Genomic DNA, 17,909 nt, shown 5'->3' on the forward strand with positions numbered 1-17,909 from the left:
GTGATCGCTAACCCCATGAAAGTGAGGCAGATCGTTCTCAGTATATACACTCAGAGGTGAGGTAGATTGTCCTCAGTATATACACATAGAGGTGAGGTAGATTGTCCTCAGTATATACACAGAGAGGTGAGGTAGATTCTCCTCAGTATATACATAGAGGTAAGGTAGATTCTCCTCAGTATATACACATAGAGGTGAGGTAGATTCTCCTCAGTATATACATAGAGGTAAGGTAGATTCTCCTCAGTATATACACATAGAGGTGAGGTAGATTCTCCTCAGCATATACACATAGAGGTGAGGTAGATTCTCCTCAGTATATACACATAGAGGTGAGGTAGATTCTCCTCAGTATATACATAAAGGTGAGGTAGATTCTCCTCTGTATATACATAGAGGTGAGGTAGATTCTCCTCAGTATATACATAAAGGTGAGGTAGATTCTCCTCAGTATATACATACAGAGGTGAGGTAGATTCTTCTCCTTATATACACACAGAGATGAGGTAGATTCTCCTCTGTATATACACATAGAGGCGAGGTAGATTCTCCTCAGTATATACACACATAGAGGGGAGGTAGATTCTCCTCAGTATACACACACAGAGGTGAGGTAGATTCTCCTCAGTATATACACATAGAGGTGAGGTAGATTCTCCTCAGTATATGCACATAGAGGTGAGGTAGATTCTCCCCAGTATATACACATAGAGGTGAGGTAGATTCTCCTCAGTATATACACATAGAGGTGAGGTAGATACTCCTCAGTATACACACATAGAGGTGAGGTAGATTCTCCTCAGTATATACACAGAGGTGAGGTAGATTCTCCTCAGTATATACACATAGAGGTGAGGTAGATTCTCCTCAGTATATACACATAGAGGTGAGGTAGATTCTCCTCAGTATATACACATAGAGGTGAGGTAGATTCTCCTCAGTATACACACACAGAGGTGAGGTAGATTCTCCTCAGTATATACACATAGAGGTGAGGTAGATTGTCCTCAGTATATACACAGAGAGGTGAGGTAGATTCTCCTCAGTATATACATAGAGGTAAGGTAGATTCTCCTCAGTATATACACATAGAGGTGAGGTAGATTCTCCTCAGTATATACATAGAGGTAAGGTAGATTCTCCTCAGCATATACACATAGAGGTGAGGTAGATTCTCCTCAGTATATACACATAGAGGTGAGGTAGATTCTCCTCAGTATATACACATAGAGCTGAGGTAGATTCTCCTCAGTATATACATAAAGGTGAGGTAGATTCTCCTCAGTATATACATAGAGGTGAGGTAGATTCTCCTCAGTATATACATACAGAGGTGAGGTAGATTCTTCTCCTTATATACACACAGAGGTGAGGTAGATTCTCCTCTGTATATACACATAGAGGCGAGGTAGATTCTCCTCAGTATATACACACATAGAGGGGAGGTAGATTCTCCTCAGTATACACACACAGAGGTGGAGTAGATTCTCCTCAGTATATACACATAGAGGTGAGGTAGATTCTCCTCAGTATATGCACATAGAGGTGAGGTAGATTCTCCCAAGTATATACACATAGAGGTGAGGTAGATTCTTCTCAGTACATACACATAGAGGTGAGGTAGATTCTCCTCAGTATATACACACAGAGGTGAGGTAGATTGTCCTCAGTATATACACACAGAGGTGAGGTAGAATGTCCTTAGTATATACACATAGAGGTTAGGTTGATACTCCTCAGTATATACACATAGAGGTGAGGTAGATTCTCCTCAGTATATACACATAGAGGCGAGGTAGATTCTCCTCAGTATATACACATAGAGGTGAGGTAGATTCTCCTCAGTATATACACATAGAGGAGAGGTAGATTCTCCTCAGTATATACACACAGAGGTGAGGTAGATTCTCCTCAGTATATACACAGAGGTGAGGTAGATTCTCCTCAGTATATACACAGAGGTGAGGTAGATTCTCCTCAGTATATACACATAGAGGTGAGGTAGATTCTTTTCAGTATATACACATAGAGGTGAGGTAGATTCTCCTCAGTATATACACATAGAGGTGAGGTAGATTCTCCTCAGTATATACACATAGAGGTGAGTTAAATTCTCCTCAGTATATACACATAGAGGTGAGGTAGATTCTCCTCAGTATATACACATAGAGGTGAGGTAGATTCTCCTCAGTATATACACATAGAGGTGAGGTAAATTCTTCTCAGTATATACACAGAGAATTGTGTGGTAGACTCTCTTCAGCAGTGGCACCAGGGATCTGCTTCAAGCAAGACCATTTTTACATGGCCCAGTAGGACAAGGTGGGGGTGGGTCTTTTGTCATATGGGGGTGGGGTTTTGGAGGACGCCTGCTGTGGCTCACCCTGTGCGACAGTCAGTTAGCTTAGCGGGGATGTCAGCCCCTGAAAGATGGCACACCCGCATAATGTTCTCTGTTGGGAGCTGTGTCTACTGAGGCCAGCCCACACATTGTGCTCTGAGCCGCTGCAGAGAACACTGTCAGTGGTTAGTGCTGGTCTGCGGCAGCGCCGTGGACCGGAAAAAACCCTCAGCGGCCTGTCCTGGTCCGCGGACTATTGATTTTGGACCCCTGCTCTACAGTATATACCTTGAGAGTGATGAGGCAAATTCTCTTCTGTATATACACAGAGTGTGTCATGTCCAATTAGGACATGCTGGTTCCTAAAACCTATAAGACTTGCAGGCCGAGAACAAACAGACAAGCGCACACAAAGCAGTGATAAACAATAAAGAAGACAGACTAAAGGTCCATTTACACCAGCTGATGATTGATAAAAAATCGCTCATCGGCGATCAATGCTGATCCCTACACATCACACACAGCTCTACTCCATCCATGTTGATCCCCACACATCACTCACAGCTCTACTCCATCCATGCTGATCCCCACACATCACACACACAGCTCTACTCCATCCATCCTGATCCCCCACACATCACACACACAGCTCTACTCCATCCATCCTGATCCCCCACACATCACACACACAGCTTTACTTCATTCATCCTGATCCCCCACACATCACATTCATAACTCTACTCCATCCATCCTGATCTCCACACATCACACACAGCTCTACTCCATCCATCCTGATCTCCACACATCACACACAGCCCTAATCCATCTATCCTGATCCCCCACACATCACACACACAGCTCTACTCCATCCATCCTGACCCCCACACATCACACACACAGCTCTACTCCATCCATACTGATCCCCCACACATCACACACACAGCTCTACTCCATCCATCCTGATCTCCACACATCACACACAGCTCTACTCCATCCATCCTGATCTCCACACATCACACACAGCCCTAATCCATCTATCCTGATCCCCCACACATCACACACACAGCTCTACTCCATCCATCCTGACCCCCACACATCACACACACAGCTCTACTCCATCCATACTGATCCCCCACACATCACACACACAGCTCTACTCCATCCATCCTGATCCCCCACACATCACACACACAGCTCTACTCCATCCATCCTGATCCCCCACACATCACACACACAGCTCTACTCCATCCATCCTGATCCCCCACACATCACACACACAGCTCTACACCATCCATCCTGATCCTCACACATCACACACACAGCTCTACACCATCCATCCTGACCCCCACACATCACACACAGCTCTACTCCATCCATCCTGATCCCCCACACATCACACATACAGCTTTACTTCATTCATCCTGATCCCCCACACATCACACACAGCTCTACTCCATCCATCCTGATCCCCACACATCACACACAGCTCTACTCCATCCATCCTGATCCCCACACATCTCACACACAGCTCTACACCATCCATCCTGACCCCCACACATCACACACAGCTCTACTCCATCCATCCTGATCCCCACACATCACACACACAGCTCTACTCCATCCATCCTGATCCCCACACATCACATACACCTTTACTCCATCCATCCTGATCCCCACACATCACACACACACAGCTCCACTCCATCCATCCTGATCCCCACACATCACACATAGCTCTACTTCATCTATCCTGATCCCCCACACATCACACACACAGCTCTACTTCATCCAGCGAGAATCACAACCAGCACTGAAGTTTTCAGAGGCTGACCACCGTCTGGTCATGTGATCGCTAACCCCATGAAAGTGAGGCAGATCGTTCTCAGTATATACACTCAGAGGTGAGGTAGATTGTCCTCAGTATATACACACAGAAGAGGTAGATTGTCCTCAGTATATACACACAGAGTTGAGGTTGATTGTCCTCAGTATATACACACAGAGTTGAGGTAGATTGTCCTCAGTATATACACATAGAAGTGAGGTAGATTGTCCTCAGTATATACATATAGAGGTAAGGTAGATTCTCCTCAGTATATACACACAGAGGTTAGTAGATTGTCCTCAGTATATACACACAGAGATGAGGTAGATTCTCCTCGGTATATACACACAGACCTTAGGTAGATTCTCCTCGGTATATACACACAGAGCTAAGGTAGGTTCTCCTCGGTAAATACACACAGAGCTGAGATGGATTCTCCTTGGTATATACACACAGAGGTGATGTAGATTCTCCTTGGTATATTCACACAGAGGTGATGTAGATTCTCCTCAGCATATACACATAGAGGTGAGGTAGATTTTCCTCGGTATATGCACAAAGGGGATGTAGATTCTCATTAGTATATACACATAGAGGTGAGGTAGATTCTCCTCAGTATATACACATAGTGGTGAAGTAGATTCTCCTCAGTATATACACAGAGAGTTGGTGAGGTAAGTTCTCTTCAGTCTATACGCACAGAGTGGTGAGGTAGATTCTCTTCAGTCTATGTGCAGAGAGTGGTGAGGTAGTTTCTCTTCAGTCTATACGTAGAGAATGGTGAGGTAGATGCTCTTAAGTCTATACATAGAGAGTGGTGAGGTAGATTCTTTTTAGTCTATACACAGAGAGTTGGTGAGGTAAGTTCTCTTCAGTCTATACGCAGAGAGTGGTGAGGTAAATTCTTTTCAGTCTATACACAGAGAGTGTTGAGGTAAATTCTCTTCAGTCTATACGCAGAGAGGGGTGAGGTAGATTCTCTTCAGTCTATAAGCAGAGAGTTGATGAGGTAAGTTCTCTTCAGTCTATACGCAGAGAGGGGTGAGGTAGATTCTCTTCAGTCTATACGCAGAGAGTTGATGAGGTAAGTTCTCTTCAGTCTATACGCAGAGAGGGGTGAGGTAGATTCTCTTCAGTCTATACGTAGAGAGTGGTGAGGTAGATTCTCTTCAGTCTAGACGCAGAGAGTGGTGAGGTAGATTCTCTTCAGTCTATACGCAGAGGGTGGTGTAGATTCTCTTCAGTCTATATGCAGAGAGTGGTGAGGTAGATTCTTTTCAGTCTATACGCAGAGAGTGGTGAGGTAGATTCTCTTCAGTCTATATGCAGAGAGTGGTGAGGTAGATTCTCTTCAGCCTATACACAGAGAGTGGTGAGGTAGATTGTCTTCAGTCTATATGCAGAGAGTGGTGAGGTAGATGCTCTTCAGTCTATATGCAGAGAGTGGTGAGGTAGATTCTCTTCAGTCTATATGCAGAGAGTGGTGAGGTAGATTTTTTTCAGTCTATACGCAGAGAGTGGTGAGGTAGATTCTCTTCAGTCTATATGCAGAGAGTGGTGAGGTAGATTCTCTTCAGCCTATATGCAGAGAGTGGTGAGGTAGATTTTTTTCAGTCTATACGCAGAGAGTGGTGAGGTAGATTCTCTTCAGTCTATATGCAGAGAGTGGTGAGGTAGATTCTCTTCAGCCTATACACAGAGAGTGGTGAGGTAGATTCTCTTCAGTCTATGCGAAGAGAGTGGTGAGGTAGATTCTCTTCAGTCTATATGCAGAGAGTGGTGAGGTAGATTCTCTTCAGCCTATATGCAGAGAGTGGTGAGGTAGATTTTTTTCAGTCTATACGCAGAGAGTGGTGAGGTAGATTCTCTTCAGTCTATATGCAGAGAGTGGTGAGGTAGATTCTCTTCAGCCTATACACAGAGAGTGGTGAGGTAGATTGTCTTCAGTCTATACACAGAGAGCGGTGAGGTAGATTCTCTGCAGTCTATACACAGAGAGTGGTGAGGTAGATTCTCTTCAGTCTATGCGAAGAGAGTGGTGAGGTAGATTCTCTTCAGTCTATACACATGGAGGCGAGGTAGATTCCCCTCAGTATATACACATAGAGGTGAGGTAGATTGTCCTCAGTATATACACATAGAGGTAAGGTAGATTCTCCTCAGTATATACACATAGAGGTGAGGTAGATTCTCCTCAGTATATACACATAGAGGTGAGGTAGATTCTCCTCAGTATATATACATAGAGGCGAGGTAGATTCTCCTCAGTATATACACATAGAGGGCAGGTAGATTCTCCTCAGTATATACACAGAGAGTGGTCAGGTAGATTCTCCTCAGTATATACACATAGAGGTGAGGTAGATTCTCCTCAGTATATACACACAGAGTGGTCAGGTAGATTCTCCTCAGTATATACACATAGAGGTGAGGTAGATTCTCCTCAGTATATACACACAGAGGTGAGGTAGATTCTCCTCAGTATATACACATAGAGGTGAGGTAGATTCTCCTCAGTATATACACATAGAGGTGAGGTAGATTCCCCTCAGTATATACACACAGAGTGGTCAGGTAGATTCTCCTCAGTATATACACAGAGAATGGAGAGGTAGATTCTCTTCAGCAGTGGTCCCCAACCTTTTTTGCATCGTACACCTGCTTTAAGCAAAACCATTTTTCCATGGCTCAGTAGGGCAGGTTGGGGGTGGGTCTTTTGTCATATGGGGGTGGGGTTATGGAGGACGCCTGCTGTAACTCACCCTGTGCGACAGTCCCTAAGTGTGTCATGTCCAATCAGAACATGCTGGTTACTAAAAGTTGAAACACTCGCAGGCCGTGAACAAACAGACAAGCGCACATGAAGCAGTGATAAACAGTAAAGAAGACAGACTAAAGGCCCATTTACACCAGCCGATGATCGCTAAAAAATCTCTCATCGGCGATCGTTTTAGCGATAATCGGTGGGTGTAAATGTGTGCCTATCGCGCGCTTTTTGGGCACAGTTGTTTGAGCGATCTTTGAGCGATCATCGGCTCGTGTAAACCAGCCTTAAGGCAGCCTACACACGACTGGGTCAGATTCCGGAATCGGACGCTGCTATTTAAGGATAAGTTAATTGGTCCTTTTGGTAAAGAACAATCCTTGGCTCATTTTCACCAGAGCAAAAGATATTGTTAAAGATTGAACAGCCTAATAGGAGGAACATCATCAGGAAAGAACGTTTTACACCATGTGTGGGAAAGTATGCTTTAGACCACGCACATTTACGGTTTGGGTTTACAAGTCAGATAATACACGTTTATTCCAAATCAAACACTCTTTCAGCTGTAATATGGCAGGGGTCATATATCTTCTGATTTGCCCCCGTAATAATAATATTTATGTCGGTAGAACCAAACGCCGGTTTAAAATCAGGATTAACGAACATCTCACTAATATAGTAAAAGTCCATCCGCTTTCTAAACATTTTGCAAAAATACATAATAACATTTAAAGGGTTGTCCCGCGAAAGCAAGTGGGTCTATACACTTCTGTATGGCCATATTAATGCACTTTGTAATGTACATTGTGCATTAATTATGAGCCATACAGAAGTTATCAGAAGTTATTCACTTACCTGCTCCGTTGCTAGCGTCCTCGTCTCCATGGTGCCGTCTAATTTTCAGCGTCTAATCGCCAGATTAGACGCGCTTGCGCAGTCCGGGTCTTCTTTTTTGCTGAATGGGGCCGCTCGTGCCGGAGAGCGGCTCCGTGTAGCTCCGCCCCGTCACGTGCCGATTCCAGCCAATCAGGAGGCTGGAATCGGCAATGGACCGCACAGAAGCCCTGCGGTCCACCGAGGGAGAAGATCCCGGCGGCCATCTTCAGCAGGTAAGTAAGAAGTCACCGGAGCGCGGGGATTCAGGTAAGCACTGTGCGGTTTTTATTTTTAACCCCTGCATCGGGGTTGTCTCGCGCCGAACGGGGGGGCTGTTGAAAAAAAAAAAAACCCGTTTCGGCGCGGGACAACCCCTTTAATGCACCAAATGCTTTGCCATAGACAAGGTAGTTCCACAGTTTAGAGTTGGAAACTGCATTCACCAAATGTCCCAAGTTGAAAGCAAATGGATTTTTGATCCTGACACAGGAGCCCCCTGAGGCTTGAACTAGGGGATTGAATTATTCTTTTTTTTAATCCAAACTGTTTGTGAAAATAGCAGAAATAATAATTCTCGGTATATGTGTATTTTTAATTATGCACCAACTGGGAAGATTCATTAACTTTCCAACCGTTCATATGCACCATTTATATTTAAATAAAAAAACGGAAAAAGGAAAAAAAAAATTCTCTTTAAAAGGAATTTTTTTTTTTGCAGGCATTTATAATACATATTTTATCTTAATATTCTTTTTGTATATGTATTTAGGTTAATTTATCTATTCTTATAAAATATTTCATATTTTATTATTTTTACCATTTTTCCTCTTCTTTTCCTCCTTTTTTTTCTTCTTTCCGTCACGTTCCCCGATTGTAAACACATGTACATCCCTTATATCATAGGTTTGCATTTGTCACTTTTTTCTCCTTGCAACATAGGGTTAAATCCCCTTTCCTCTGACTCTTAAGCAATTGAGACCTAGAAGAAAATCCTGGCAGCATTTAGAGGTGCTACATAAAACATATCCTTTATTCTCCCATCACACAGAGACAGCAATGTATCGGCCGTTTCGCTATGATTTTCTGCTTGTGTGCAGTAGGCTGCGCTTTTCAATTCTTGTCCTATGGATAGCGTGTCATGCGAACTCCACGTGCAATCTATCGCCTCGGATCTCGCAATGACACCTCGCCCGTGGACAGCCAGCCTTAACGTTAAAGTTTTGGCCCAGGAACCCTTGGGAAATGATCACTCCAACCTTTTATAAAAGGCAATTTGTCGTCTTGTGTTTCCTCTGCCAGCAAAATGCAGCACATAGGTTTGTAATTCAGATCAAGTTGATCTAGATCAGCTGTCAGAAAAAGCCCTAGATATTAGAAACAATCATTCCACCAATAGATGGCAAAAGATGTTTTGAGGTTTAGCACTTCAGTTGTTGGGATGATTGTATCAAGGGTCCCCAATTTGTGGATGTGAACCTTGAAACCCAATATATCACTGGAGGACAAGATGATCAGACTCACGTATTTTGGCCATGTAATGCGAGCAGAGTCGCTAGAAAAATCTATAATGCTTGGACAGATCAGTGGCAAAAGAAGACCTGGCCACCAAAGGACACGATGGCTGATACTGTCAAAGCTGATATGGTAGTGTTGTATCTTGTCTCCACCATAATTATGTTGTCCCTAGCCTCACGACCCGACACAACCTGTTTCCTGTGAATTAGGGATGGTATAAATGGCTGCAGCCAAGATGCTAGGATATTTTTAGAACAGTTTCATATCTATGTTAAGCAATGATATGGAGCGGTAATTACTACTGGCTGAGGGATCCTTCCCTGGAGTACTGTTGTTATGGCCTGAGGTGCCTGGTGAGGACATGGACAAGTTTTAGAGATAGCATTAAAGGACTCGAGTATAAAGGGAGATAGCAAATCTCCACTTAGTTTATAAAATAAACATGTGAAGCTATCCAGCAACAGACTTTTGCCTATCTTCAGGCCTAGAATCACCTCCAGGATTTCTTGTTCCTTGAGGTCACAGTCTAGGCCAGAAGAGTCCATGCTCGAAAGAGAATCTGGAGCTCCATATATGCTCCAGATACTCCTTCGAGCAGGTAGGCCTTAAAGGGGTTGTCCCGCGGCAGCAAGTGGGTCTATACACTTCTGTATGGCCATATTAATGCACTTTGTAATGTACATTGTGCATTAATTATGAGCCATACAGAAGTTATCAAAAGTTTTTCACTTACCTGTTCCGTTGCTGGCGTCCTCGTCTCCATGGTTGCCATCTAATTTTCGCCGTCTAATGGCCAAATTAGACGCGCTTGTGCAGTCCGGGTCTTCTGCTTTTCTCAATGGGGCTCCGTGTAGCTCTGTGTAGCTCCGCCCCGTCACGTGCCGATTCCAGCCAATCAGGAGGCTGGAATCGGCAATGGACCGCACAGAAGCCCTGCGGTCCACCGAGGGAGAAGATGCCGGCGGCCATCTTCACCGGGTAAGTAAGAAGTCACCGGAGCGCGGGGATTCAGGTAAGCGCTGTCCGGTGATCTTTTTTAACCCCTGCATCGGGGTTGTCTCGCGCCGAACGGGGGGGCTGTTGAAAAAAAAAAAAACCCGTTTCGGCGCGGGACAACCCCTTTAATAGTCTTCACAGTCTGGTTCTGCACATCCCTGGAGTCACCTGAGAGTTTATATAAATTTTGATAGTATGATCGGAAGCTATCCAGAATATCAGTAGTTGAATGGACTAAGCCTCTAGTAGAAGAGTTAATAGAGAACATATAGGGAGGAGATATTTTTGGGAGAATGGTCCTAGCTAACCAATGGTCACTTCTGTTTCCGTATTCATAAAATCTCCTGTGACCCCGTCCTTGTAGCATAATGAAGACTGATCCATAATTGAGAGAACCTGCTGGCGAATTGTGGAAATCTCCCCATCTAAATGGTCTGAAGGAGATGACTTATTTGAAATCTCCAGGGAATCTAATTTTGTATGCAGACCTTTCAACGTATGTCACGCAAAATAAATATTCCTCTGACCACACATTTCAGAACTTCCCATTTCAGTAGGCACTGGCATAGTATCCTTTGCGTGGTCACTATGAAAATTCAGAATTGCCTTTCATACAGCTTTCAGGCAAAGTAAATCGTTTTAGCAAATTATCCTTTATTCGGCAGGAATGGTTTAAACCCCTCTCCAAAGAGCGCTGCAAACTGGGCATCATCCGACCACAAAAAGACATTCATTGAACAAGTGGGGGCTAGGTCCAACAAGCTATGGGAGATTTAAAAAAGTATGATGGATGAGTATTGCTTTTATGAGCTAAAGAATGATAACTAAAGTCCTTAACCCCCAGATGTAAGAACCTCCAGAGGTCGATGAGTTTTAGAGATATAAGAGCTCTCCCCAGTTTACGTACACTTGTAGAAGACACACCAGACCTACCCTCACTTCGGCAGCGGGTCGAAGCAGAGGTTGCATCTCCACCAATTAATATATTTTAGCCTGTAGCCAATCATGATAATGCCTCCAGCATCCGGGATCCTAAGTGCATCTGTGCTTTATTTGGAAAATATGCATTAGCTATAGTCAATGTGCTTGTACCTACGGTTATTTTAAGGAATATATAACGTTCCTCAGGGTCTACTTCAGTGGCAATGCACGGCTACAACACCTGTGGCTCCAAACCTAGCAACAGAAATGCTACACTAGGCAAAATATAGAATAAGAACATCAATGAGGTTATTTAGGATTACCAACAGTGTGAGGTCAAAGTGTACTAAGGATGACCTAAATTGATGAGTCCAGAATAACAAACCTTTATGTATGTAGACATCCCTAGATTCTCGTATGGGACATCACAGGCCAAGGGCTGGTATTTTTAGTGAAAGGATGAGCGCTGACACATAAATCCACTGTAATGTCCCTACTGGCGCTGGATAGGAGCTGTGGGACCAGAGAGTGGTCCAGAGGAAGCTGGAATCGTCACCAGGTAGTCACGTTTACAGTACCAATGGATAAGGCAGGAAGCGTAGTCAGATGGAAGCCATAAGTCATTATCGGGTAGTCACATTTGCAGCAGAGGAGCAGGGTTAGGAGTGATGCTTGATCAAGGCAAACAGCACAACACACACAGATCTGTTGCCAAACTATTTTCTTTACTTTCTTTTTTTTGTGTGTAACTGTTTTTCTATCCTTCTTCCTGTAATCCTTAGTCTCTAACCTTCAGTACATACAGCATAATCCTTGCTTTTATATCTTCTCTTAAAATATATTCCTTCGGTATAGATCCTTCTTATCTTAAAACAATTCTTTCTATATCCTTCTTTAGTTACTGTTATCTAAACTGAATCCTTTCTTCTCTGCTCCAGTTGGGTATTTATTTCCTCACAGTGATCCCATATAAGGAGATTGTTTCTTAGGTGTCTATTCTCCAGATCATGGATATGGGTTAAGATGTTAGTCATTTGAGTGGATTGTGCTTATAAAACTTGTCTTTTTGCCTCCAGTAAAGCAAAAGTATCTTCTTGCGGCTCCTCAACCGTATTTAATCTGTCCTACTTGCTGAACTTCCTTCTGAATGAGAAATAAAGCTTGTTTATGAGAAGTTTCAAATCACTGGAAGAGTGAATTTTTAGTGTTCATAGCTTTAATGTGTGCTTTTCAGTTCCACTTGATGTAACATAGTGGAGAGCCGAATACTGATGGACCTGTCATTTGTAATGGCAGCAGGTTGGTGCATAGGTTAAGGGAGGAATCTCCCTCTATACTCACTATCTGATGATTGCTGTGCTTTCCAGTTCCACAATGGTTGCTCTGTCGGGTTCCTCTGCTGCCGAGTCAGGCGGGGAGGCGGAACATGTAGGCAGCAGCGTCATCTTGGGTATCTGAGGCGGCTCAAGTGGAGCAATGATAAAGTCATCCACACCATCGGGGACTCCCCCTGGGCCCATCGGAGGTCCAGCTGATCCATCTTTGTGGCTCCCAGCATCGTGGGTAAGTCTCGAGGAACTGCTACTGCCCAGTAAGGAGACTCCTGCAGAGGATTCATGTGCTTTAGCAGGGAATGGTGGTTCCAGCATATGCGGTATGATAGTAGAGTGGTTGTGGGAGGAAACACGTTCCTTGCCCACATACTGACTTAGGGACACTGCCGGTCACCTTTGCTGCTGAGCCAGGCAGGGAAACTGAAGACGTGCATAGCCGCAACATTTTGAATGCCGAGCTTGGCACGTATAGAGCCCTAAAGAAAGTTCAATGATGTTGGAGTCCCCCTAAGGTGCCACAGGGGGTTTAGCTTGTCCCCGGATTTAAAAAGATGTACCTTGTATAGCTATAGTTATGGGAAAATAATTGTTTTCCCTCTAACTTCACTGTACTGCTCCTAATTGATTACAGTGAGAAGTACATGCATGCCAAGTAGCTGACACCGACACAATGTTCGTCAACATCAGTACACTTCTGATTTATTAGGAGCATCACGAGACATATATACCCCAAATGACGTAGCAAATAGAAATACATGCCTGCAAAGTCATAAGAACTCATGATTGGCTCTAGGTGCTAATGGTTTAACATATGTGAACGCCTTAAGGTGTGTGTTACTGCTAAACATGTGATTCCTAAGAAACAAACCTGATCTATGTTCATTGTTCTAGCAGCTTCTCTCCGAATGGAGGGGGTCGAAAACCGCTATCTCAGGACAATCCTAAGCCTGTGAAAGATCATGGGAGTATGTGCAAGCATCTTGCTCGCACATCCCAGCGTATGATATTGAGCAAGTTAACCATTTAGATGCTGTTATTTACTAAGAAGGAAGATATATATAAAATGTGTCTGCATAGGCAGATGCGAGAAACATATGAAAAGATATACAGTGGAGAAAAAAGTATTTAGTCAGATACCAATTGTACAAGTTCTTCCACTTAAAAAGAGAGGCCTGTAATTGACATCATAGATAGGCCTCAACTATGAGAGACAACATGAGAAAACACATCCAGAAAATCACATTGTCTGATTTTTAACTAATTTATTTGCAAATTATGGTGGAAAATAAGCATTTGGTTAATAACAAAAGTTCATCTCAATACTTTGTTATATATCCTTTATTGGCAATGACAGAGGTCAAACGTTTTCTGTAAGTTCTCACAAGGTTGGCACAAACTGTTGGTGGTATGTTGGCCCATTCCTCCATGCAGATCTCCTCAAGAACAGTGATGTTTTGGGGCTGTCGCTGGGCAACACGGACTTTCAACTCCCTCCAAAGGTTTTCTATAGGGTTGACATCTGGAGACTGGCTAGGCCACTCCAGGACCTTGAAATGCTTCTTATGAAGCCACTCCTTCGTTGCCTTAGCGGTGTGCTTGGGATCATTGTCCTGCTGAAAGACCCAGCCACGTTTCATCTTCAGTGCCCTTGCTGATGGAAGGAGGTTTGCATTCAAAATCTCACGATACATGGCCCCATTCATTCTTTTATGTATACGGATCAGTCGTCCTGGTCCCTTTGCAGAGAAACAGTCCCAAAGCATGATGTTGCCACCCCCATGCTTCACAGTAGGTATGGTGTTCTTTGGATGCAGCTCAGCATTCTTTCTCCTCCAAACAGTTGTGTTTCTACCAAAAAGTTCTACTTTTGTTTCATCTGACCATATGACATTCTCCCAACACTCTTCTAAATCATCCAAATGCTCTCTAGGAAACATCAGTCGGTCCCGGACATGTACTGGCTTAAGCAGGGGGACACGTCTGGCACTGCAGGATCTGAGTCCCTGGCGGTGAAGTGTGTTACTGATGGTAGCCTTTGTTATGCTGGTCCCAGCTCTCTGCAGGTCATTCACTAGGTTCCCCCGTGTGGTTCTGGGATTTTTGCTCACCGTTCTTGTGATCATTTTGACCCCACGGGGTGAGATCTTGCGTGGAGCCCCAGATCGAGGGAGATTATCAGTGGTCTTGTATCTCTTCCATTTTCTAATTATTGCTTCCACAGTTGATTTCTTCTCACCAAGCTGCTTGCCTATTGCAGATTCAGTCTCCCCAGTCTGGTGCAGGGCTACAATTTTGTTTCTGATGTCCTTGGACAGCTCTTTGGTCTTCACCATAGTGGAGTTTGGAGTGTGACCTGCTTGAGGTTGTGGACAGGTGTCTTATATACTGATAACAAGTTCAAACAGGTGCCATTACTACAGGTAACGAGTGGAGGACAGAGGAGCCTCTTACAGAAGAAGTTACAGGTCTGTGAGACCCAGAAATCCTGCTTGTTTGTAGGTGACCAAATACTTATTTTCCACCATAATTTGCAAATAAATTCATTAAAAATCAGACAATGTGATTTTCTGGATGTGTTTCCTTATGTTTTCTCATAGTTGAGGTCTACCTATGATGTCAATTACTGGCCTTTCTCATCTTTATAAGTGGGAGAACTTGTATAATTGGTATCGGACTAAATACTTTCTTCCCCACTGTATGTACAATAGAATACATATATTATTACTATAACACTATGAAGAGGAGGAGTAGCGGGAGCTCACCTAAAATGCTGCTCACTCCGCCATTCACATGCCACACCCTTCCTATTTCGTGTTTTTAAAGTAATAAAGCAAAAAAAAATCCTATATAAATTTTGTATCATTGCAATCGTTCTGACACGTGGAATGAAGTTCATGTCATTTTTGCTGCAGTGTGGACACCATAGGAAGACTATAAACGTTTGTTTGCTACCCGATGTTGTACATCCCAAACGGCACATACATTGCTGACATTTATAATGTACACTAAACCAGTACTTTAGAGAAAAAACTTTAAAATGCAGCTGGGAACCTGGAGTAAAGTCAAGGGGGCGGGTTCCTGCTGACTTCCCCCTGTCTGGATCGGCTATAAGTCAAACTGATTCGGGTGAGGAGAATGCTGTCTCTATTTAAGTTAACCCAATATTCCAGAAGGTTACCTCTTAACATCTGCAAATGCTTTCCCTTATTGTCTCCTGTAATTGTATTTTTTACATGGGATTTTCTGTGTCTTTTACATTAGTTCATGTTCTTTCTATTGAGGTCCCACAGTATAGGATCTTCTGATGTCTTCTGCATAAGAAACTTTTCCTGAATGACCCATGAAGGATGGAGAAGGACAGAAACAAGATGTCAGAAAGTGTATTAAATCTAACCCTCGAGATAATTTTCCAGCTTACTGGGGAGGTGAGAGATTCTGATGATGTCACATTACATCATTCTTATCTATGGTAATAACAGATGATGTCACTGCAGAGGGGAGAGATTCTGATGATGTCACATTACATCATTCTTATCTATGGTAATAACAGATGATGTCACTGCAGAGGGGAGAGATTCTGATGATGTCACATTACATCATTCTTATCTATGGTAATAACAGATGATGTCACTGGAGAGACATATGTATCTTTTCATCCTAAATGCTTATTTGTTTTATAATATAATTTTTTTATATTCTTTTGTTTTTTCGTACTTTCTTATGTTTCTGGATTTCTTTATTTATTTTCTGTAACCTAGTCTAACCCAGCTTAACTGATGAAAGGGCCTACCCCGAAAGGCATATCTGCTGGTTTTAATTGACACAATAAAAAGAAGTTGGATAAAAGTTATCCCACTGCCTGTTGAAATTCATTGGAGATCAGCGTGGGGCTAGAAGTATTGCTTCTCTATTCGCTCCATTTTGTCCACCAGTTGGTGGCTTCATCTGGTCGGCAGCGCCTCCAAGTGATGTTAATTTTCACACAAATCTACACTCTTTTTTTTTTTTCTTCAGCTCTTTGAGGCTTCTGGTCCCCAGACATCCTACCGGCTCCGGACCCTCATACACACTGGGTTTGCTCCACCCCTTTTCTATCTCTTTGTACTCTCACTGGAGAGGGGAGAGATTCTGATGATGCTACATTCTATCATTTTTATATATCATATTAACTGATTATATGATTGGAGAGGTGATTGATCTTAGAAATGTCTGTAGTGATATTTAATAATGTCTCCCCATATACAGGATTACACAGTAGTGAAGAAGACCTCTAGTGATGGCTGTCGGGCCCCTGTGTGTGATGGGTGGGGAAGACCCCGGAGCCTAATAATGGGGCCCCCATTTCACCCCTTGATACATGAGGGCATCAATGTACAGAAGATTTTAGAACTCGCCAACAAGATGATTGAGCTGCTGACTGGAGAGGTGACGCTGCAGGGAATGCTGGGACATTATAAAGTAACAGCACTGGAGGCTTCTGGGTAATGACTGTATGTTGTGTTGTCAGGTTCCTATAAGGTGTCAGGATGTCGCTGTCTATTTCTCCATGGAGGAGTGGGAGTATTTAGAAGGACACAAGGATCTGTACAAGGACGCCATGATGGAGGACCACCAGCTGCTCCCATCAACAGGTAATAGACAGGACTAAATATACGGGGACTTTATTATCTGTATGTAAAGAATGACTTCAGTGTCTGTCTGTGTTTCCTCCAGTTCCATCCAGTAAGAGAAGCCCACCAGAGAGATGTCCCCGTCCTCTTCTTCCACAGGACCATCAGGTAGATGGAGATGTCCTTCTGATCTGTAGAAGGCTGTGAAGCTCTTGTCTTCAGTTCTATTAGTTGTCTTCTCCTTGTGTGATGAGGCCGGTGGAGATGGCAGGATTACCGCTGACCAGAGACATTGCATGTTGTCGGGATCTTCTCCCAGTTTTCTGGTGGTGAAGACTGCTGGTAGGAATAAGGAGCCAACAGGTTGGATTTATATCTATCTGCTCCTTTATTTACCCCAAGACAAACAGCGGATGTGTCTGGTAGATGCTGATCTACTCCACTGAGACAATGTAAAGCCTTTCTACCTATTGCAAAGGCCAGGTGTATGGTTTCTCCTTAGGAAGAGCACCTAATGAGAAGACTTTAAAGAACATGCATGCTCCTCTGGGAAATGTATGAAAATTGAAAATAAAGCAATGCCACTGCATTGCCACCTATCGGAACACTTATTAACAGGTCTGACTTTGACTTGTAGGAATGTTGCCTTCCATTAAGTGTAGTGGTATTGTTCCAGCTCCTATTTTCATATTTCAAAAAAGAGCATGCATGGCCTTATAAGTCTCCT

The 17,909-nt window shown here is 43.4% G+C and overlaps 1 pseudogene; it reads left to right on the forward strand.

The window, feature by feature from the left end:
• Nucleotides 1-12,439: 12,439 nt before the first annotated feature.
• LOC136629220 (zinc finger protein 585A-like) overlaps nt 12,440-17,909 on the forward strand; it is a 56,078-nt pseudogene continuing 50,608 nt past the window's right edge.

The sequence above is a fragment of the Eleutherodactylus coqui genome, chromosome 5, assembly GCF_035609145.1.
Source record: "Eleutherodactylus coqui strain aEleCoq1 chromosome 5, aEleCoq1.hap1, whole genome shotgun sequence".
NCBI classification, from domain to species: Eukaryota; Metazoa; Chordata; class Amphibia; order Anura; family Eleutherodactylidae; genus Eleutherodactylus; species Eleutherodactylus coqui.